Source organism: Felis catus, chromosome C2, assembly GCF_018350175.1.
Source record: "Felis catus isolate Fca126 chromosome C2, F.catus_Fca126_mat1.0, whole genome shotgun sequence".
In the NCBI taxonomy this organism is placed as follows: domain Eukaryota; kingdom Metazoa; phylum Chordata; class Mammalia; order Carnivora; family Felidae; genus Felis; species Felis catus.
The window spans coordinates 62,844,765-62,868,098 of record NC_058376.1 but is presented as its reverse complement, the minus strand read 5'-3'; positions in this window follow the sequence as shown (position 1 = coordinate 62,868,098).

Genomic DNA, 23,334 nt, shown 5'->3' with positions numbered 1-23,334 from the left:
CTATCTGCTCTTTTATTTCAGTACGACCTTACTGAAGATTTTCATCTGACTTCTTAGCTGCTGGATCAAGCAGTCTGTTTGAAATAAATTGCATAATACCAAGAAGGAAATCAGCATTTAGCTAGCAAAACACAATTCTTATGTCAGGCTAAGTATCTCTAGGGGTGCTGGTTGTGTATGCTGCTGGGTACTCTGTGGTTAATAGATATTTTCATTCTTGAAAGGCAGAAATTATATCAATGTTTCTTCATTTCCTTGGATTTAAGAGTAACACACACCAGGATTAATAGGTCCAATTTTTTTTTCAAACATTAAAATCTGCTCTATATTGTCAGAACAATAAACCATTTACTCTCTGAGATCTCCATGCTCAAGAAATAGTGAGACAATTGTTAACTCTGGTCATAAGATTAAATCTTCAAAATGATACTTGCTGATACATTCTTTGCCAGGAAATATCACCATTTTCTTTGCTGGGTACCATGGGCTAACAATGAACTCTTACAACCTGACCTATTGTTTGTTATTGCTTAGGCCAGGAAAATACAATGAAAGCATCCAGAAAATTCTCACCAGCTGTTTTCCCCAAGTGCCATGACACCATGTTTGTTCTGCATATTACCATATAATTAAGACTGTAACCTGTTTGGCCGCTGAGCGTGTTGCTGTCTTTCTAGAGTATTACACTCAGTATTCAGTTCTAGGGGCTGTTTGTTCAAGATCTTAACTCCCATGTAATATTAGAATAAGAAAAATTTAGGATGCTTTTCCTCCATAGAAGGAATAACTGATATATTAACTGGTAAATTAGGATTGTGTGCAATTGAAATAAAAATAAAAACCTCTTTGGTTAAGTAGGTTCAACTCTGGGAGAATTAAAATTTCTTTCATTGTGCCATGTCTGCCACTGTGACTGGATTAGCTGTGGTGTTCATAGTTCAGTGTTTTAAACTTTTAGTCATTAATTGTACAGCAGAGGATTTGATCAACCTAGCAGAAATTTGATTTGATTTTTTTAATGTTTATTTATTTTTGATAGAGAGAGAGACAGAGTGTGAGCAGGGAAGGGACAGAGAGAGGGAGACACAGAATCTGAAGCAGACTCCACACTCTGAGCTATTAGCACAGAGCCTGATGGGGGAGGGGGAGGGGGCTCAAATTCATGAACCATGAGATCATGACCTGAGCTGAAGTTGGATGCTTAACTGACTGAGCCACCCAGGTGCCCCTGATTTGATTTTTAATAGAATAAAAAAAAAAAAAATACATCTTTCTGTATGTCAGGGGAACTCAATGAACACAATAGGTATGCAAAAATACTTGTTCTATTTCTTGGATTATCAAAAAAGAGAATGAAATTCCACCCTGTTCAGGAGTTATGCCTAAAATCAAAGTGCTAGAATACATGGGAGTTGTTTCTTTTCCTTAACATTAAAGATAATGCATCACGCTAGAAGAAAAATTCTAACATCAATAGTTGATTAATCCATTTCTAAGAGATCTGTCTTTGCCTAGAGCTATGTTGATTGACCTTCAGGGTAATTTTAAACCCCAAGCACCACATTTGAATTGGATTCAAAACACACATCTTTCTTACTGAGCACAATATTCTTTTCAATTCAACAAGAATTTATCATGTGTCCACCATTATGGTAGGCAAGGAGAATGCTAAAGATGGAAAATATGATCCCTCCTCTCAAGAAACATGTTATCATTTCATAAAGTAATTAGAGAGAATCTGAAAGAATACATAAAACCAAGACTTGTAAATAGAGATTAAGTTGTTATCTCTTTCCAGCCAGCTGGCTCTCCTTCTTCATGTCCTCTTGTGCAAAACAGTACTCAAGCTACCCAAGCCTCAAACTCGGATTTCACCTGAATTCTGTCCTTTCTCTTCTTGCTCTATCTCACTAACCATCAAGTCCAGTTGATTCTACCTTCTTAATATTTCTTGATTCAGTGTCATTCTTTCTATCTCTTAGTGCTCCTACTTTAGATTGGTCTGCATTACCTTTGCCTTGGGCCATTGCAATAACCTTTTAACTTTTTAACTGGTCTCTCTGACTCTGGCTTACCACCTAAGTAACTTCCTAAAACATATATTTAGAATTGCTACTGCTGTTATTAATATTTCCCACCACTTACAAGGTAATTTTCAGAGCCTGTATTCTAGACTTAGACCTTCAGTTTTGTCTCCATCAACATGGAAACTAACACCATACATTCCCACCAAAACATATTTAGCTCTTTCAGCATCTGGAGTTTTCTCATCCTACTCCCCTTCCTAGAGTGATCTTTATTCTCATTTTTTTTTTTTTCTTGACAACTAACAAAACACCTTTCAAATTTCCATTTGAGAAAGTATCTTCTAATCATTTTCCAAAGCAGAACTGACTTTCCTGTCATTTGGACCCCACCCATAGGCTGGGCACATTTCTACCCTTATTCCTACTATATCTTCCCAGTCAATTTTAAGATAGGCTTTAGATGTTTGTCTTGCCAGAACCTAGAAGAATTAGAAGAATATAACAGTGTCACCATAAGGCAAATGAGAGAATGAATAACAAATGAGTGGTAACTAAGTGAATGGTCAAAATATGATATTCCTGTAGAAGAATATCTGAGAAGAGGCTCACCTAGTATATTGGTTTCCTATTTCCTATTGCGCAAACTGTGTGGCTTAAAATAACACGAGTATATTATCTTAGAGTTTTGGATGTCAGAAGTCTCAAATGTTCCAACAAGGCTTCATCTTTCCTAGAGGCTCCAGAGGAGAATCTTGCCTTGATTTTTCCAGCTCCCAGAGGCTACATGCTTTCACTGGCCTTTGGCCCCCCATCATGCTGACCTCTACGTCTGTTGTTACCTCTACTTTGTTCTGTTGTTTCCTTCTCTAAGTGATATACCACCCTCTTCCATATTTTGTGGAATTTTTTTTATTATGTTGGGTCCACCAATGTAATTCATGATAATCTCTCCATCTCAAGGTCCTTAATTAATCGCACTTACAAAATTGCCATGTGAAGTAACAAGTTCAGATTCCAGGGATTAGGATGTGCGGACATTTGGGGTGGGGGGTGGCATTCTGCCTACCACACCCAGGGTTAAGCCATGTCTTAGATATTGCGTATAGTTTCTAGGCCCATTGCCTGAAAGTTAGATGGAAAGTAACTTCGCAGGCAGGAGATGGCTGGTGCTAAAGAAATTATAAATAAAACAAACAAACAAAAACAAAGACCAATTAGAGTTCACAGGTAAGTTTACAGGCTGATATACATGCCTGTACATGCCTGATAAACAGTGAGCATGGGTACATGCCTGTAGACACACATGCCTGTGTAGACACAGATTTTATGTGTAGACACACACATAAAATCATCCCTGATCCATCTCCAAGTTCAGTCCTTTCACTATTCTCCCTGGACTCCACTTTGTCCTTGCACTTTTTCTAAATCTTTTCCTGAAGATGAACCTTAGCTTGATTACATGTGATATGGTGTCCAATGGAGGTGATTTTTCCCAGCTGCTTCCCACCTAAAAAGGTTTCAGGCTAGTAAAATTTTCTATTTCTGCAAGCTTGCTTCAGTCTTCTCAACACAGCAAGGGACGCTCAGCTCTGTCCTATTCAGAAGCACCTCCAGAAATCAGGTGGGCACTTGAGAGAAGAATGTGATTCTCTTTAGTTTGAGATGGTCATGATTTTACAAAGAGTTACTTGCTTTGTCATTCCTTTGAAAAGCCTCAGGAAAATGGTCAAATTGAATCCAAGCATCCTCATGGCCTGAAATTCAATTTGCTCATTGATATATGCCTCCCTTTAAGATTCTCCATCTCTTCTCTAAGGTCACAAGTTATTTGGCTTAATTTTAACTACAGTTTTGTTCATGCATGGCTGAAAGCTCCTGTGATGCTATTGCACACCTTCATTTCCTTGGCTGAGGGATAATTGTGAGTCAGTCAGACAATTGTTTAATTTCTCTGCTTCTATTCCCTTGAGACCTGGTGGCCCTCTCTGCCCCTATGAATGCATCAGCTCTCTCTACACCAGGAATCTGAATTACCTAAATGTGTGTTTGTGCACTTATGTGCATGTGTACACATATGTGTTCATGTACTGAGAGCCAAATGTCTTTTCTTTTCCTACTTAATAACTGGATCCAGAATATAATAAGACTGTGTTCTGAAATATCAGCACTAATCTTCTTGCCCTAAAGGAAATGGTGTTTGGAATCTTGAAAGTTCTTTATCAGAATAAACCTATGTCTCTATAACTAGGAATCTCCTTATATCATAAATACTCATCATGCACATGTCTTCAACTGACAAGACAATGACTATCAATCATAAAATTTCCAAGTTATGCAGATGTCTCTCCTACTCTGTACTGTCATGTGGATGGTACACAAAATGCTGGCAGCATAGAAGTGAGAAACCTTACTGGGTCACTCCCCCTATATGCTAGAAAACACAAAGACATGTTTCTCACTGGTTTTAAGAACAGATTGTTACTCATGCAGAATCAGTTAATAGTGATTAGACACTACGTGGTGGGACATTGGGTGAGGGGGAAAAAGTGGCATGAGGTAACTTTCTAGCAAACTCAAATTTTGAAGTGTTGACTGAATTTGATTTTTGTAGAATGGCTAACAACCCGAGGGCATTATCCAGAGCTGCCAGTTATATATCAAGAAGCTCTCTGAATTTGGCTAAGCTTATTAGGGATAGCATTATCATTTATAAGAAAATTCCATGAGGTTTTTAGAGTACATGGAGTCCTCAAGCAGTATGAAAACACACACAGTGAACTAAGAGATAGGCAGTGTTCGGTCTCTGGAGAATGACAGGTTGTCTTGACCCAGGCTGGATTTGAAGCTGAGGTTCGAGATATTGCCGAGCTAAGTTTTAGATCACTAAGTAATCCCCTCTGGCTCATCTTTCTGCTTAGTCTGTGTCAGTTTTTTTAAAGTACCTGAATTACATTTTTATGTTGCTCTATAAATAAAGTGATTGTGACATTTTTAATACGTTTACAGTTCCTGTAAGTCACTGCTCCTTTCACTTAATTGAAAGGTGGGTTGGATCCCTTGAATTTGGTAATATGGTATCAAATTGTGTTCAAATCCAACTCAAATAAACAAGCTCCTTCAAATTTAAGTACAAATGAAACATTAGGGCTGTTCAAGTCATAATTCAAAAGTACCTTTATTCAAGGAATTTATATCATTATATAAACTATCAGAGAAATCCACAACCAAATATAAATAAACTGTTAGCTCTTATAGCCATCCCATTTTATTTTTCTTTGTTATTCAGGATCCCAATAGATTGTCTGGCATGCATTTAATTATGCATTCAGCGAACATTAATTTATGACTGTTATAGGACTATTCCAGGGCTTGGAAATATATAAATATCATTGTCCCCTTTTTTATGATGAGCTACATAGAAAAAGCTATGGGACAATGTAGGATAGTCCCTCTGTCTAGTCTGGAGAATAACAAAAGATTTCCCGGAAGAGAGGATTCCCGATCTGAGCCTTGAAAAGGAGTAAGGATATGGGAGGCAAAGGAAAGGGAAAAATCAAGGATCAAGGGAAGCAATACTGCTTAGAGAAGGAAACGAGGTAAGAGAAGAGGAAAGCCTTGGAGGTTGGGATGATGTCACACAACAACATGATAAATAAAATATTGTCAAACAACATTGCATTGCCTTTTTCTTTAGTAGCCCGTACCTTTCAACTCTTTCTAAATGCAATATGCTTTAACTGTACCATATTAACATGATGAACTTCTGTGCCTTTTTTGGTTATGAACCTCTAATCACAGTTTTTTTTTTCTTCTTTGTAATATCCACACTTTTACTTTCTTTTCTGGTGTAATTCTGGCAAGCCACTTGTTGTGTCTTAGTGTTTCTGTCTATGTTACAAGGCTGAATTTTAGCATTAGAGATTTATCTGCCATGCTTCCAATTCAATCTCTTATTCCATGAGTCTTGGGTGCAGCTTATCCATAACAGACCTTCTTTTTGCAAATAATTTGATGTGCTTTGGTCAGTATCAAGTTGACTATAGGAAGGGTCCAACAGGGGTGGGGGTATCTAAGCTTGAACAAGTTGCCCGAAGCTAATAACTAACCACCAATTTTGCTTATGTATTTCCTTTTTAAAGTTTAAGACAAGGAACCAAATGAGCCTTTGGCAGAGAGAACAGTTAATGTTCAGGTTTCCCACCTGTTTCTGGATCATGAACAATGTGAGCATGCTAGACTGTGCTAAAAACAAAACAAAACAAAACAAAACAAAAACAGGGGCGCCTGGGTGGCTCAGTCGGTTGATCGTTCGACTTCGGCTGAGGTCATGATCTCACTATCTGTGAGTTTGAGCCCCGCATCAGGCTCTGTGCTGACAGCTCAGAGCCTGGAGCCTGCTTCAGATTCTGTGTCTCCCTCTCTCTCTGACCCTCCCCTGTTCATGCTCTGTCTCTCTCTGTCTCAAAAATAAATAAAACATTTAAAACAACAACAACAACAAAACCCACTTGGTTTTCTAATAATTATGCAACGAATGCCTTGATCATTGGACAGTGGAAACAATCTCATGACAGTTCTATCCAAATGTTTTAATATTCTCATTATAAAAAAAAGAGAGTAAGAGAAATACAGTGAAGAAAAATGAATTTGTCCAGAAAGAAAAGAGGTGAACCACACATTTGAAAAGAGAAGGTAAACTTCTAAAATTCAACTTATGCCCTTCAGGTAGATCATTTTACTCCTCACTCCAAAATCTCTAGGGGCACCAGGTGGCTCAGTGGGTTAAGTGTCCCTCTGGCTCTTGGTTTCAGCTCAGGTTATGATCTCACTGTTCATGAGTGTGAGTTCATGCCCCACATCAGGCTCCATGCTGACAGTGTGGAGCATGCTTGAAATTGTCTCCCTCTCTGTCTGCCCCTCCCTTGCTCGCTTGCTCTCTCTTTCTCTCTCTCTCAAAAATAAATAAATAAACAAAAACAAATCTCTTCCATAAGTAACATAGCACACACAGATGTGCTTTTTAAGTACAAAGATGAAATCAAAGATGAGGTGTTGTATCTGAGTCTTTTCTCCAGATAACCACTTGGCCCCTCCCTTACCTCCATTCAGTCTTTACTTAGATACTATCTTCTTATTGAGGTTTTCTTGGCCCTTTATTTAAAATAAATAAACTGTGTCTTAAATACAAACTAAGGGTTGCTGGAGGGGGGTTAGGTAGGGGAGTGGGCTAAATGGGTGATGGGCATTAAGGAGGGAACTTGTGGGGATGAGCACTGGGTATTGTGTGTAAGTGATGAATCACTAAATTTTACTCCTGAAACCATTCTTACACTATATGTTAACTAACTTGGATTTAAATAAAATTTTTATAAAATTAAATAAAATAAACTAACTCATTCAACCTCTCCATTTCCTTTCTTGCTTCGTGTGACTCCATAGCACATCTGTTTAACAAATTATATATTTAACTTTTTTAATTTTGTAATATACCCATGCCCCCCTGTCCAGCTAGAATGTAGTGTCTTGAGGCATTAATATGTGTCTCTTTTGTTCACTGCTATATCTGAAGCCCCTAGAACAGCACCTGACACATGGTGGACACTCAATAAATATTTAGTGAATGAGTGATCAGTTGTTTTAGAGTTATTTGCACCTTTTAACATTTTTTTCAACGAAATTTGTGATCATTTTTTCCTTACATTAAAAAAAAATGAGCTAAAACTTGTATATAACCATGAAATTGTGAATAGAAGGGCTATTGTAGTAAGAAAGATGAGAAGTACCTTAAATAATTGATCTTAGAAGGTCTCCATTAATTTTTTTTTAATTTTTTTTTCAACGTTTATTTATTTTGGGGACAGAGAGAGACAGAGCATGAACGGGGGAGGGGCAGAGAGAGAGGGAGACACAGAATCGGAAACAGGCTCCAGGCTCCGAGCCGTCAGCCCAGAGCCCGACGCGGGGCTCGAACTCCCGGACCGCGAGATCGTGACCTGGCTGAAGTCGGACGCTTAACCGACTGCGCCACCCAGGCGCCCCTCCATTAATTTTTTTAAGGGAGAAATCTGATTCAAATAGGTTAGATTTAATGTAACTCTCATGATTCTTGGCATTAGGAAAATGGATTTTAAAAGGATTTCCAACAAAATTCTTTAGATTTCTTGTAAAGTGTGTTCTGCAAATATGCATATAATGGCTTAGTTCAGTGGAGAGGGAGTGTGGATCTTGTGAATATTTTGCTTCTGTTTTTGGAAGCCTTTTATTCTCATTTAAATCGTTTTGATAATAGCCTCACAGTTGTTCCCCACTGTCTGTTAGATTTAGAGCTTTTGGAGGAAGCCCAGAAAGAAATGAATGAGTAGGCAGAGTGATAATTGATTACATATATAAGCAGAATATTGTCAATTTATTAATTTCTGGTTCATGCCAGTTTTTCAAGGGGTGGGGAGTAAAGGCATGCTGGGACCTGGATGGGTTGGTTAAATAGGCAGAAGAGGGCCTCTGCTCCCCCTACTGTGTCTTGTTCAACCTGAGAATTCACATAGACTTTATCATTAACTGCAAAACCATAAGGCTGAATGAGGGAAGGAGAGAGAGAATAGAGAGAGGAGGAGAATTAGTCTTCATTATTTTTTGAATTTTTTAATGTTTATTTATTTTTGAGAAACAGAGACAGACAGAGAGAGGAAGAGCGCATGCGCTTAAGTCGGGGAGGGGCAACAAGAGGGAGACACAGAATCTTAAGCAGTCTCCAGGCTCCAATCTGTCAGCCCAGTGCCTCACTGCTGGGCTTGAAACCACGAACTGTGAGATCGTGACCTAAGCTGAAGTTGGACGCCTAACCAACTAAGCTATCCAGGCGCCCCACTGAGCCACTCAGGTGTCCTTAGTCTTTAGACATCTCTTAGACAGATTTTCAACTTTGGTATGTTCATGTGTTCATTCATTTATTCAACAAACATCTTGGATTGCTTGCTATGTATCAGGCACTGTACTCTACCTAAGCAATAGAGGAATCCATTCATTATTGGAAAAATAGGTTTTAAGCCCCTATTAGTGCCAGGCCCTGTTCCAAACACTAATGACAGAGAACTGAATACATCAAAGTATCAGCTTCTGCTGAGCTCATGTAATATGAACAGAGAATGACAACAAGCAAGTAAACTAAAATAAAAACATACAAATATCATCAGATGCTAGCAAGTGCTACAGTAGAAAATAAAGCCAGGGAAGTGGAATGAAGTGAGGGTATGGAGATGAATCCAAGAGGAAACAAATGGTGATATTATTTTTAGGGGTGGTTTTGTACTTGAGAAAGATAGCTCTATTGACAAATGTGAGGGCCAGTTTGGACAGTGGTGAGAAATGGGGGCTGGTGGTTAGGTATCATTGTAATAGTGCCATGCTTAGGTGGCAATGGCTGTGATGGGAGTGGCAGTGAGGTAAAGAACAGTTTATATAAATATATAGATCTATATATGTATTGCATATATATGTATGTATGTATACATACCTATGTATCATATACATGTATGTATACAGATTCATATAGAAGATAGGTAGATAAAAGATAGATATAGGGTATAAGTTTTTAAAGTATACTTGGTAGGCCTCAGTCATTCTTTAAATCTCTGTTGAACAACTGCTTGATCTGGGAAATGCGCTAGACAGTCAGACATGTGGTTTATGTGTGTAAGTATACAAGATTTTATGTAGGAAGGCCTGCTTTGTATGAAGCAACATGGACTGTGTCTGCCACAGAGAATACTTAGCAATTCCATGAATTGTGCCTGTCATGTTTTATGTGTTTTCTCAAACAAGATAATTACTTTTTAGAGTATGTTAGTAAAGGAAAATATACTTCCATTTTAGAGTCATGTTTTTATTACATAAGCAAGTTTTCTTTCCTGGCAGGACACAAAGCCTGGTCAGCCATACTTTTACTGAAGGTAGTCATAAAGCCATCAGACTTTGAATAAAGAAGCAATCGCCTTGAGGAGGAGAAGTGTTAGCTTATATATAATTAAAAACTCTACTGACTGTTTCCCCACCCAACTACCCCATCAACAATTTAGCTACCAAATACACACACACACACACACACACACACACACACACACACACACACACACACTGACACACATTTTTTAAAAAGATTCTTTAGTACTGATGAGCGTCACTTCAAAATACTTTCTCTTCCCATTAGATTGGATTACTGAGCCGAAGAGTAGAGAGTTTGTCCCTCTCTGACCAGGACATTGATGAGCCTCATAAATTAAAATTTATGTCTTCCCTTGTTACTGATGTGCCACCTGGCTCTTTTGAATTATCACAGCCACCAAATGAATTTTATAGTCCATTGGGGGCTGTCCATGCTTGTTAAGGTGATATTTCCAACTCTGGCGTAGCATGGAATCTCATCTCCTCCTTGGCAAATAATCACAGTGCCCCATCAGCTATATTTTGCTCCTTGCAGTTGTCCCTAAGTTTCATATCCTATACTTCTTATAAGGCCAGTCAAAATATGGCATTATAATCAAACCCTAACAGACCTGTTGATTATCTCTATTATGTATCATCTTCAGACAACACCAGACTCTGGTTTAGTGACATATATTCCCTAGATGAGCTCTATTTCGGTTTGGTTTTTCCCTATTTCTATTTTTTTACTAGTTTCTATTATTTTCTATTTCTCTTTCTTCCCCTATTCTATTTAAATCACATAGTTTCACTCTATGACTGAGATTTACTTACATCATCACATTTAATTCTTTTAAGACTATAGACCGGTATTTCTATGTCTATATTATAGATGCAGTAAGGTTGCTCAAGGTCATGCAGGTAATAGGAGAAAGGCCAGAATTCAAATTGTAATAAAGGATTCCAAAGGCCGTGCTGTATCTGATACTGCTTCTTAAGAGTGCCCCCAATCCCTTCATTTCTTCTAAACCTCCTTGTAGCATCTCAGCATCTCACAGCAAACTCTCCTGAGAAAGGAGAACACACGACAATATTCACTTCAGTGTCTTTCCAACAATTTTATTCTAATTCATGAAAGCAATATGAGAAGGTAAAGAACATAAAATTTTGACTTAGGAAATTTGGTTTTGAGTATATGGTCTTGAGTGCAGTTTTGAGTATAGTTCTGGCACTAACTAGTTGAGGCAAATTCCTCTCAAGTGAAATGTCATAATACTTACAGTATCTTTGAGTATGTCATAATAGTTACAGTATCTTTGAGTTGTGAAAGGATTAAAATGAGACTGCTTACAAATGTCCATGACAGTCTGATTGACCCAAAGGCATAAAATGGCTGAAAATCAATTGTTTGGATGGAAGGGCCCTGATGAAATGTTTTTCAAGTTTCTGCAAATCAAAATCCTGGGAAATGTCTGGGTCCCTGTCTTTCCTAAACTGTGTTTATACACGTCACTCAATATATTGTTCTTAAGTGGGCTTTTCCCCTAAAATATACTGAAGTCAAGTTTTGTTGTTCACAACCCAGAGAATCTGACTAATGCAATACCCAATTTATAATTCCCCTTGAATCTGATTCCCATGGTATTTCACTGAGACAAGATTCAAGGTAGCTACTATTCTGAGGCCAAAATGGCTAAATTGAGAAGATCATAGGCAAATAGTTTGCTTATGAAACTATGTAGTTGTCTATATTGGGTGTGGAGGTATCATATTCTGTCCTACTCATGACATGACATCCCTCAGTTGGTCATAAACCTGGCACAAAGCTCACTAGAGGGAACTCCAGAACCAGCAGTAAATTAGACCTGGAGTAGATTCTGAGGGATAGCTCTAAATGATAAGTGTTCCCTGAGTTTTCCTAACTCCATGGGTGCCTGCATTCAAGGAACTGAAACAGATAGAAAGTTCTCAGATTGGTTGATAATTAAGAGCCACTTTGATCCTCAGCAATGCTGTCTTCATTGATAAGGAAAAACAGAGGTACATGTTCTAACAACTAGGTATCAGGTAAAGAGGTAAAGATTCTCTAAGTTATTTACCTTTTCTCTCCAGCAAAGCTTGCCTCATGAGGAATTCTTTAAAATACTTAGTATACATATTTTCTTAAGGTAAGCCTCAACTTTTGGATTAAAAAAAAAAGCAATGGTGTGTGTGTGTGTGTGTGCGCGCGCGTTCACGCATGCGTGCATGTGAGGGTTTTGGTTCCGATTTTTGATTATAGTAAAATTGAAATTCTTCTGAATTTGGTTGGGAGATGACTGGAGAATATCTGATTGCCCAGAAATCAGTGTCACTATTAAACTGCTCCCTGAATGGATTATTTTTTTTATTATTTTATGCAGCATAAGCAGTATACTTGAGGCTATACCATATGTGAAGAAATGAATATTCCCTTAATTTACAGAGATATTTGGTCTACTAAGGCTGCAATGATATTTGGATAGTACATAAAGTTAAGATCCAGATGGCTGGCCAATATTAAAGATCTATTTTAGGCATATAATTTTCAGGTCTTAACCCATGGCCCCTTAGCCAAATCCAAATGTAAGTTAGTTATTATCTGTTTCTCTAAATTCCCTTAAACAATTTCACTTGAATACAGCACTCTTCCCTGTTGATGGGTGGCTGTGCTGTTACTGAGGTTAAACATCTGCCAGGACCTATCTGAAATGTGACATTATGGATACTAACCATCTTTCACTTACCTCACCAGTTATGTGAGACTTGGGTAATTTGTAATTTGAAAAAAATAAATGAAAGACGTTTATGTCACATGTCACTTAATTGAAAGATGGCATGAAAGTTCAGCATTTCATAGTTTTCTAGAAGAAAAGAAAAAAAAAAGAAGAGAGATAGAAGAAGGCAGTTAAATGGAGAAGGGGTAAAGTGAATATTCCATTCAGGCCCATTGACTACATGGCTCTCATTTATGGCTGCACATTAGAATCATCTTCAATACTTTATAAAAGACCAATACCCTGGTCACAATCTAGACCATTTAAATGAGAATCTCTGCATGTGGAGCCTGAGCATTGATATTTATTTTTTTTAATTTTTTTAATTTTTTTTATTTATTTTTTTATTTTTTTTAAACTTTTTTTAATTTTTTTTTAACGTTTATTTATTTTTGAGACAGGGAGAGACAGAGCATGAACAGGGGAGGAACAGAGAGAGAGGGAGACACAGAATCTGAAACAGGCTGCAGGTTTTGAGTGGTCAGCATAGAGCCCCATGCGGGGCTCAAACTCACGGACCGTCATGACCTGAGCCGAAGTCGGACGCTTAACTGAGCAAGCCACCCAGGTGCCCCAGATATTTAAAATAGCTTCTTAGGTGATTCTAGTCCATACTCAGAACTGGGTACACTCATAGAATTCCTATCTCAAGTGACTTGATGATGATTATCACAATCTATCTCCTATTTTATGTCCTTAGCCTTAGAGAAGATAATGCTGAACACAGGCAAACTTTACAAGTAAACCTAACCTAATAATTCAGAACCATGCAATAATGTTGTTTCCTCCGAAGCATTCTTACCTTCTTTTCATATGTAAAACAATCAGTACTCTTAGGTTGTTTCTGTGCTTCATTTCCCTTCTTTTGTAAGAACTAATATAATTCCCAGCTATTTTAAATCTTGTCATAACAGTTAATCCCACTTTTAGTTCTTTTGGATGACTGCACAGCCACCTGGAAAGAAAACAACATATTAATTGATGAGACAAATCAGAGTTCAAAATACCTCTTGAGTCAGGAGCTTCCAAAGACTTTGAAAGAGATCAAATACATGTGAGTCTGTCCAGTGAAATTAGTATGAGACACAGCCGATCCAGTTCTGCCATGCCCTAGTGCAGCAGTGTCCGTGTAATCCTCTGGACCTCACCCAGCAAGCTCTTCCTCATTTGATCCTTACTCTAACTCTCTGAAGTAGGACAGATTGAAGATCATTATACCCATTTTATTGATAATAAAACTGAACTTTAAAGGTGGTCAGTGGCTTTTTAAGTGTAATTCTGCACTGTATGCATAACACAATGCTGCTGTAAGTGGGATGCTTGCTTTCTTTATATTTATACTGGCATTTGCTTGTATGTAGAAAAGCTATTGGTTTTTATATGTTAACTTTACACTCAGACTCTTGTCAAACTTCTCTTATTGGTTTAATGCTTTTGCAGTTTGTTCTCTGGTTTTACAGGCCCATAAATATACTATCTCTAAATAATGACAATGTTGCTTCTGGTTTACTATTAGTACATACCTTATTTGTTTATCTTGTCTATTTATAATGATCTCTTAATTACAGAACAGTGTTAAATATTTGTGATACTAAATATACTTGGTACTAACTTTAATAGGAATACATTGAAATGTTTTACATCTAAACATGATATTGGCTTTCATTTTGAGAGAAAGCAATTTTATGTGTGTGTGTTTATTATATATGAGCTTATAGGATATATGCACATATAAAGTACAACATTAACAAAAATCCAACTCTTAAAACTCAACAACTAAAATGCAAACTACCCAATTTAAAAAAATGGGCAAAGGACTTGAATAGACTATTCTTCAAAGATATATAAATGGCTAATAAACAAGTAAAAAGATTGTCAACATTGTTAGGAAAATGCATGAGGGAAATGCAAATCAAAACCACAATGAGATACTGCTTCATACTACTGGGATGACTGTAGTTACTTTAAAATGGAAAATAAGAAGTGTTCTAGAGGATATGGAAAAATTAAAACCTCATATATTGCTGGTGGAAATGTAAGATGGTGCAGCCACTCTGGAAAACATTTTAGTGGTTCCTCAAAAAGTTAAATATAAAATTAGCATATTCCCCAACAATTCTGCTCTTGGATATACCTCAACCTGAAGATGTTGTTAAGGACTGTATTACCCCCCTCCCTCTACTCCCACAAATTCATATATGAAAGCCCTAACTCCTGATGTAACTACATTGGAGCTATATTTGGAGATAAGGACTTCAAAGAGGTAATTCAGGTTAGCTGAGGTCATAATGGTATGACTCTATTCCAATATGACAGGTGTTCTTATGAGAATAAAGAGATTCCAAGATTGTATATACACAGAGGAAAGTCCATATGAGGACACAGTGAGAAGGCAGCTATCTGCAACTCAAGGAGAAAAATCTAAGGAAAACCAATCCTGCCGGAAACTTGATTCTGGTCTTCCAGCTTCCAGTACTGTGAGGAAAAAAAAAATCCTGTTCATGCCACCCAATCTATGGTATTTAAAAAAAAATTTTTTAAACGTTTATTTATTTTTGAGAGAGAGAGAGACAGAGCATGAACGGGGAGGGTCAGAGAGAGAGAGGGAGGCACAGAATCAGAAACAGGCTCTAGGCTCCGAGCTGTCAGCACAGAGCCCGACACGGGGCTTGAACTCATGAACCACGAGATCATGACCTGAGCTGAAGTCAGATGCTTAACCGACCAAGCCACCCAGGTGCCCCCTATGGTATTTTTTATGGCAGTCTTAGCAGACTAATATAGATGTGTAAACAAAGACTTGTACATAGTATTTTATAGCAGCAGTACTCACAAGAACCAAACTGTAGAAACAACACAAATGTCTACCGAGTAATAAGTGGGTAAATGAAATGTGGTATCTCCATACAATGGAATATTATTCAGCCATAAAAGGAAAAAGTACTACATGCTACATACTACAACATAGACAAACCTTGAAAACATTACACGAAATGAAAGAAGTCAGACAGAAGGGGTCATGTACTGCATGTTTCCATTTATATTCAAAACCCGCAATAAGGCAAATCCATAGAAACAGGAGATTAATGGTTACAGCAGAAGTCAGGAGGGGCATGTGAGAAATGACTGGTTAATGGTTATAGGATTTCTTTTGAGGTGATGAAAATATTTTGGAACCAGATAGAGGAAAGCATTCATTGCCCCTCATTGTTAATATACTAAATGCCACTAAACTTAAAAAATGGATAAGATGCTGAATTATATGTCATGTGAATTTTACCATTATATAGTACCAGGAGGATTTTTCATAAGTGGCAAAGACTGGAAGGTTTTGTTTTGTTTTGTTTTGTCTTATTTTGTTTTGTTGTGATAGTGGGGGGTAAGGGGGGGTAGTTCAAGAAAAAAAGAGTGGGCCTTTTTTATTTTTATTTTTATTTTTATTTTTTTATTATATGAAATTTATTGTCAAATTAGTTTCCATACAACACCCAGTGCTCATCCCAAAAGATGAGCAGGCCTTCTTTTCTAGCCTTTTTCTATACTGAACATCGTGCTAGGTTCTCCAGAGGCTTTTGTTTTTGTTTTTGCTTTTTAATTTAAGGAACCACTCAATGAATTTTCACTAAGCATAACTTTGCAACCGACACAGAAATCATGAACAGAAATTTACCAGCATCCAGCAGCCCTTTGGTACCCATTCTAGTTCCTATCCCACCCCTAGGGGTAACCTCTTTTCTAACTTCTATTATCATACATTGGCTCTGCCTACTTTTGTTCTTCATGTAAATGGAATTATATGCTAAATACCTTTTGCCTGAGTTCTTTCTCTTGGCATTATAATTGTGAGATTCATATTACTACATTGTATATTTATTCTTATTACTGTGTAGTATTCTATTTTGTGAATTGTGAAAATACCACAGTGCAGTTTTCATTCTTTCGTTTATAAGCATTTTGGGTAGTTTTCAGTTAGAGGCTTTATGAATATTTCTGTCCTTCACATTCCAGTATTTTTCTTTAAATTATGAGTGTGTATCAATAGAATATATAGCAAGAAGTAGTCTTATTGAGTGGTAGAATGAGTGTACTCAGGTATAGTAGATACTGCAAAAAAGTTTTCCGAATGGATACACAAATTTATATTTCTGCCAACAGCTTATGGGCTTCTGATTGCTCCAATTTCCCTACCGATCTTTGGTAATTTCTGTTTAATTTCAGTTATTCTGTTTTGTGGGTATTGCTGTGTGTTGGGGTTTTTAATTCCCATTTTTCTGAAGACTAATGAAATTGACCACCTTTGATGTGTTTATTGGCCATTTGGATTGCCTTTTCTGTCAAATTTTCTTAAATCATTTGGTTAAATCTTCTCTATTGGATTATGTTTTTAATTGATTTTTTGAGTTACCTTTATATAATGATCATGATCTCTGAGTCCTTTGTTATAAATGTATTTACAAATATCTTCTCCTAGTCTATGGGTTGCTATTTAATCTTCTTTTTGATAGCACAATATATATTACAACTTTATTCTGGCTTAGTTTTGCTTTGCACCCAAGTTTTGCAAATATCAGTATAGATTGAAGAAAAAAATCTCTTACTATGCTTCTTCTGCATTTTTCAGTGTTTTATGTATTTGTGAATAGTTTCCCATTCTTATTTATGGGTTTTTGTGGGGTTTTTTTCCTCTTATTTTATTGGCTAAGTTAAATAGTACTGTATTAGTCTTCTTCCCCCCCCCTCAAAAAAGTACATTAATTTATTACTGGTTTTATAGTTTTTAATTTGCTAATTTTTATTTGGCTTTTACCTTTATTAATATATTCCTTTTGTTTCTGTTAATTTGTATTGTATTGCTCTTATTTCTTTCATTGAATAATTAATCCATGTATTTTTGCTGTTTCTTTTAAAGAGATATAAGAATTTAATTATATAAATGTTCTTTCAAGCACAGCTTTCTTTATATCCTTTGGGTAGGATACATAAGGTTTTCATCATTATTATTTTAAAAAGTAACCATCTGTTTAAAATAGTGACCAGAATAATTTAGGAAAGCAAAATCTCTAACATGAGTAAGTTGTCTCAGAATATTTTTCTCTTTTAATTCACAAATTCTCTACCAATGTCACATGTCTTCATTCTTTTAGGTTCTGCCTTCCTGATTAGCAAGAGTTGCACATGCTCCCCATCAACTTGGCAATGTATGGCCTTCTGTGGTGGTTTAGCTTTTACCCACCTATTTTTACCTATCTCTTATCCATCTCTTCTCTGCCCACATTCCACCCTGAAGCCCATCCTACCTGCCCCTAAAGAGATGGCATACACCGACCTCTTCTGTGCTTCTCTTTCTATTCTCCTCGTCCCCAAGGAAAGAGTCCTTGGGGTGCTACTGTGGCTCCCATGCAAGGGATCCCACTGAGACATTGCTTTTGATCTATGCATTAATGAAATATTCTTTACAAGTTTTGAGCCAAAATTGTTACCTGCTAGTTACACAGGAGGTGGGATATTTTTCTCCACTTTTTGTTTGTCTTCTAGCTTTCAGTGGGCTCCATGGGGAGCAGATAATTGTCCCTATCTTGCCATCTTCACCCAGACTTCTTCAAGTATTAGTTTTACAGAACACTTTTACATATGTGTTCTAATCCCAACTATTCTCTAAGGTAACACTGTCTTTCATTTATAGGTGCAAAGATATTAGGATTTATTCTCTTAGTAACTTTCAAGTATTTAATACAGTATTAGCAATTATGAATACAATGTTGTACATTAGATCCCCAGAACTTACTCATCTTCTGAGTTTTATTTATTTACTTTTGAGAGAGAGAGAGAGAAAGAAAGAGAAAGAGTGTGAGAAGGAAAGGGGAAGACAGAGAGAGGGAGAGAGAGAATCCCAAGCAGGCTCTGTACTGTCAGCACAGAGCCTGATGTGGGGCTCGAACCCCTGAAACTATGAGACCATGACCTGAGTCAAAACCAAGAGTCAGATGCTTAAGCGATTGAGCCACCCAGGCACCCCTGGAACTTAGTCATCTTCTAACTGGAAGTTTATATTCTTTGACCAGTATCTCTCCTTCCCCCAGCCCCTAGCACCTCGTAACCACCATTCTAATCTGTGTTTCTATGAGCTCAGCATTTTTTAGATTCCACATATAGTTGGTATCATATAATATTTGTCTCTATCTGACTTACTGCATTTATGCCTTCAAGTTCCATCCATGTTGTTGCAAATGGCAGGATGTTTTTCTTTCTCATGTCTGAATACCTATCTCCCTATCTATCTATCTATCTATCTATCTATCTATCTATCTATCTACCTTCCTATCTATCATCTACCTATCTCATATCTTTTTTATCCGTTCATCCAGTGATGAACACTTAGGTTGCTCCCATGACTTGGCTGTTATGATAAATGCTCAGTGAACATGGGAATTTAGGTGTTTCTACAAGGTCCTGTTTTCATGTCCTTTAGATAAATATCCAGAAGTAGGATTGCTGGATCATATGGCAATTCCATTTTTAATGTTTTTGAGGAACTTCCATACTGTTCTCCATAGTGGCTGCACCAATTTACATTCCCTCCAACAGTTCACAAGGGTCCCTTCTTCTCTACATGCTCACAAACATTAGTTATATCTTGTCTTTTTGATGATGATCAATCTAGCAGATATGAGGTGATATCCCATTGTGGTTTTGATTTGCATTCCACTAATAATTAGTAATGTTGAGCACCTTTCATGTACCTGTTGGCCATTTGTATGTCTTCTTCGGATAAACTTAATCCTATTCACTAGTACATAAGTATTCAGATGCTGAGAGGGGAAGAGTGTTTCAAGTAAAAAGAGAGAGGATACATAGTGTTTTTGAGGATATGGGGTACATTTATTACTACTGGAGTATGTGGTTAGTGAAAGAGAAACTAGAAATGGTGCTAGAGAAGTGAGTAGTGTGTGTGTATGTTGTGGAAGGTGGGAGGATATTGACTACATTTGAAATAAAGTGAAAAGCTATTAAAGAGTAATAAGAAGGATGCCATGTAAAATTGTGTTTTTGAAATGCTGCTCTGACTGCAAGTAGAAAATGTATTTGAGGAGAGTAACACCAGTGATAAAGAGACCAATTAGGAGAATATTTTAGTGCTCTGAAATATAATGTTGCCTTGAATGACAGTGGTGACAGTGACAATGGAGAGAAATAGAAAGATTTGAGACATTTATGAGCTAGATTCCATAAGATTCAGTTATTGATTGGATTGAGGGGCAGACAGAATGAAAAGAGTCAAGAATGACAGCTTAATATCAGACTTGAGCAACTATGGAGATATGATAGTTAGAAGCAAATTTGTTAAGGGCGAGAATTTTAGCTTTGACATGCTGATTTTCAGACGTGCCTGTGTATAAGCACATAATTACAAAGTTGGATATTCATGTGTAGAACTCAGGAGACATCTGGTATGTGCATGTGTGTATGTGTGTGTGTTAGTCATCTGTATATATTTGGCAATTGATGCCATGGGACTAGAAAGAACTGTCCTGTGAAGTTTCTAAGAGTGAGAAAACCGGAAGAATCAGAACCACACTTTGAGAAGTACCAATATTTATATAGTAAGTACAGGAAACAGAGCATGCACAGGAGATTGACAAAGAGCATCCACAAAGGGTGATGTCATGGAAACCAGGAAGTATGAGTAGTTCAAGCAAAGGCATAGAGCCAGATAGGAATGCAGGGTGGCATTAGATTTGATAGAGAGACCAAAGGATGTTGAAAAGTCTTCCTTTCCTATTCTTTTAATTTTTCCATTAAGACAAATGACATCTATAGTGTCTTCTTTGATTTACCTTTGTTTTTATACTGTTTCATGTTTTCCTTGGTCATTTGATTTTATTCCCGGTTCTACCAAAGGGTATTGGCTCCATCCAACAAAGCACACCCAATGGTTTTTTTTGGTCATAAGATTGTCTTGGAAGGGGGTATCAAGGGTTTATTGCACATCTTTAGTAGATATTTCTGTAAGATCTAACCCTCAGAGTAGTGCATCTATGACCAAAGACATCTGTCTCTTGATGATATTGGTCAACTCATATAGCATTACTTTCATAAGTTGTTATGAAAATAAAATGTCTGGATTTCTACTCTTAGCAAAGACCCCAGCTCCTCAAGGGGTGAAGAGGTAGGACAAAAGGAAATAAGAAATTCTATGTTGTCATTCTAAACATACATGGAGAGATTGTAGAGGAAATGGACATTGTGGTTAGATGTGCAAAAAGCACAGTAGAAAAACTACTCGTTATTCATAGGGTAAGAGAGCTCACAGATGTTATCACACTGCCATCTAATCTCATCAAATTTTCAGGCACCTGCCTGAAATTGCACTTTACTTAATTATTTGTTTGATAATTTATTTATTTGTTTGGAATTGACTTTTAAGTAAACATTGTGTGTTATATATTAAAGAAACTATATTTTTGTTGTTATTTGTAGTAGTAATAGGAAGAAGAGGAGAAGGAGGAGTTGTCACATTGGAATTTTTGTTCCCAAAAGATAGATTGAAGTCAGATCTATATATTTTTTAACTTCTAGTTTAATTCTATAGGCACTCAAGTTTAACATTTTTTTCTCAAAAAATGATGATTTTTAACTAAAGAAGGAGGATTGTTGATATTGTTCTCTCTTCTAATCTATGTCCCACCCCAGTTAATCTTTTTTGTTTCCTCTAGCCTTATGTTCCTTAGCCATTCTGATTGTATATATAAAGGAGGAGGTGGGGTCCATGATATTGCTACTTTTTCCTTTCTGGGTCTTGATTATTTCTCATTTTATTTTTTCACTTCATTACCATGTTTTTACTCTTCCTACTCCATCTCACAAAAGAGAGAAAGAGAACTTTTTGTTTTAAAAAAAGAGAAAAACCTTTGAAAGGATACTATCTCTGTCACCTCACTCTCACTTTTTAAATTATAAACTAAAATAAAATTTGGCGTATTGATAAAAGCTTCCAACGCTGCTGCCTGCTGCTTCCTGGTGATTAGGTGTGAGAAGGTTGCCTTTCTCAGTTCAGATAAAAAATATGCAAATGATGATATTTAAACCAAAATGACAGTGTAGTAGAAGAGGGAGGGGCACATGTTTTCACCTTTTTTCCTCACTCTTTCTCTCTTGTAGGGCTATCTAGGGAACAGCGTATAAGTTCTTGGATGTGGAGTTGACAATTAAGGAAAAGTTCATACATAACTGCACACTAGTTCTCCACCTGGGAAGGAAAACATTCCTGACCTTGGCTCATCTATTCTAATGTGTTCCTTTTGTATTCAGATGATGCCTTGAGCCTGTGACTTTTCTGCATGAACAGGAATCTAACATGTGTTTAGCACTTGTTATAGGCCACCCTTTATGCTGAGTGTTTAATATAACTTTTTATTCAATTCATAAAATAATCCTGTAACATAGGCATCCTTATCCTCATTTTTATATGTGCAGGAACTAAAACAGTGCTATCACGTATCCAACATTAACATATCAAAATCACTCACTAGAAAGTGACAGATGAAGGGTTGGATCTTTTTGACTTTAAGTTATACACTATTTTCATTACACAGGAAAACAGACAGATACGCACAGGGTGGAAACTAAAGAATGGTCAATGTCTTTGTGTATGAGCTAGGTGTGTCTGAGCACAGCTGAAGACTAAAAAATTATGTCATATCTATTTTAATGATTCCCCATCATCAACATGGATGCTATCCAGAGAAAATGTACAAATTTCATATAGAAACTGGAGGGGATGTAGGAATAACTTCTAACTGGCATGCATAGAGACTCTGTGGCCATGCCATAGAATCCGAATCTGAGCTTTGAATTTCCATCATATACTCTGATATATTTATAGTCACAGTCAATTTAATGTGTCACCTGATAAACCGATTGCAGTCATAAGTTTTAAAATGTATACAGGCCATGGATGGGGTTTTCTAGTATAAACAAGAATCTAGGAACTGTGACTTCACAAATGTTTTGTATGTTTTGAAACTTAATGGGTAAAGGAATAGGGTGTGAATGTAGTTTACTACAGACTTTGGCTGGATGTGATGTGTGAATTTTCTTGCATGTATCTAGAAGTGTGTTTCTCTGCACAAATAGGCTGCAGGAAGAACTGGAAAACTCGAATGGGTAATTTTCCAAACAATAGCTGATTTTGTTAGGTGAAAGGCACTCAGACTGCTCAAATTCTAAATTTCCATTCTTAGGATGCATTTAGTCTTAAGTAACACTAAGATTCTAAGGATAATCCAGCTCTTGAGATACAAGCAAGTTCCCTGTGAAACTCTGAGGTCACATGCAATCCTTACTGGATCCAGAACCAGGCAGGGAAACTCATTTTGTCCCTGGAAAAGCTAATACTAACTGACCTAGGATTACATTTTCTCATATTCCTGAGAACACTTAAACATTACATATTTAATTAAAACTTTAGAGGAAGGGGGAGAAAGATAGAATGTGGTATAGCCAAAGGATCAGGTGTGTTTGCTTCTTTGGGAAAATAACTGAATGGCTACAGCACTGACACTTATGATGATGGTTAAAGGGCCACATGTCCT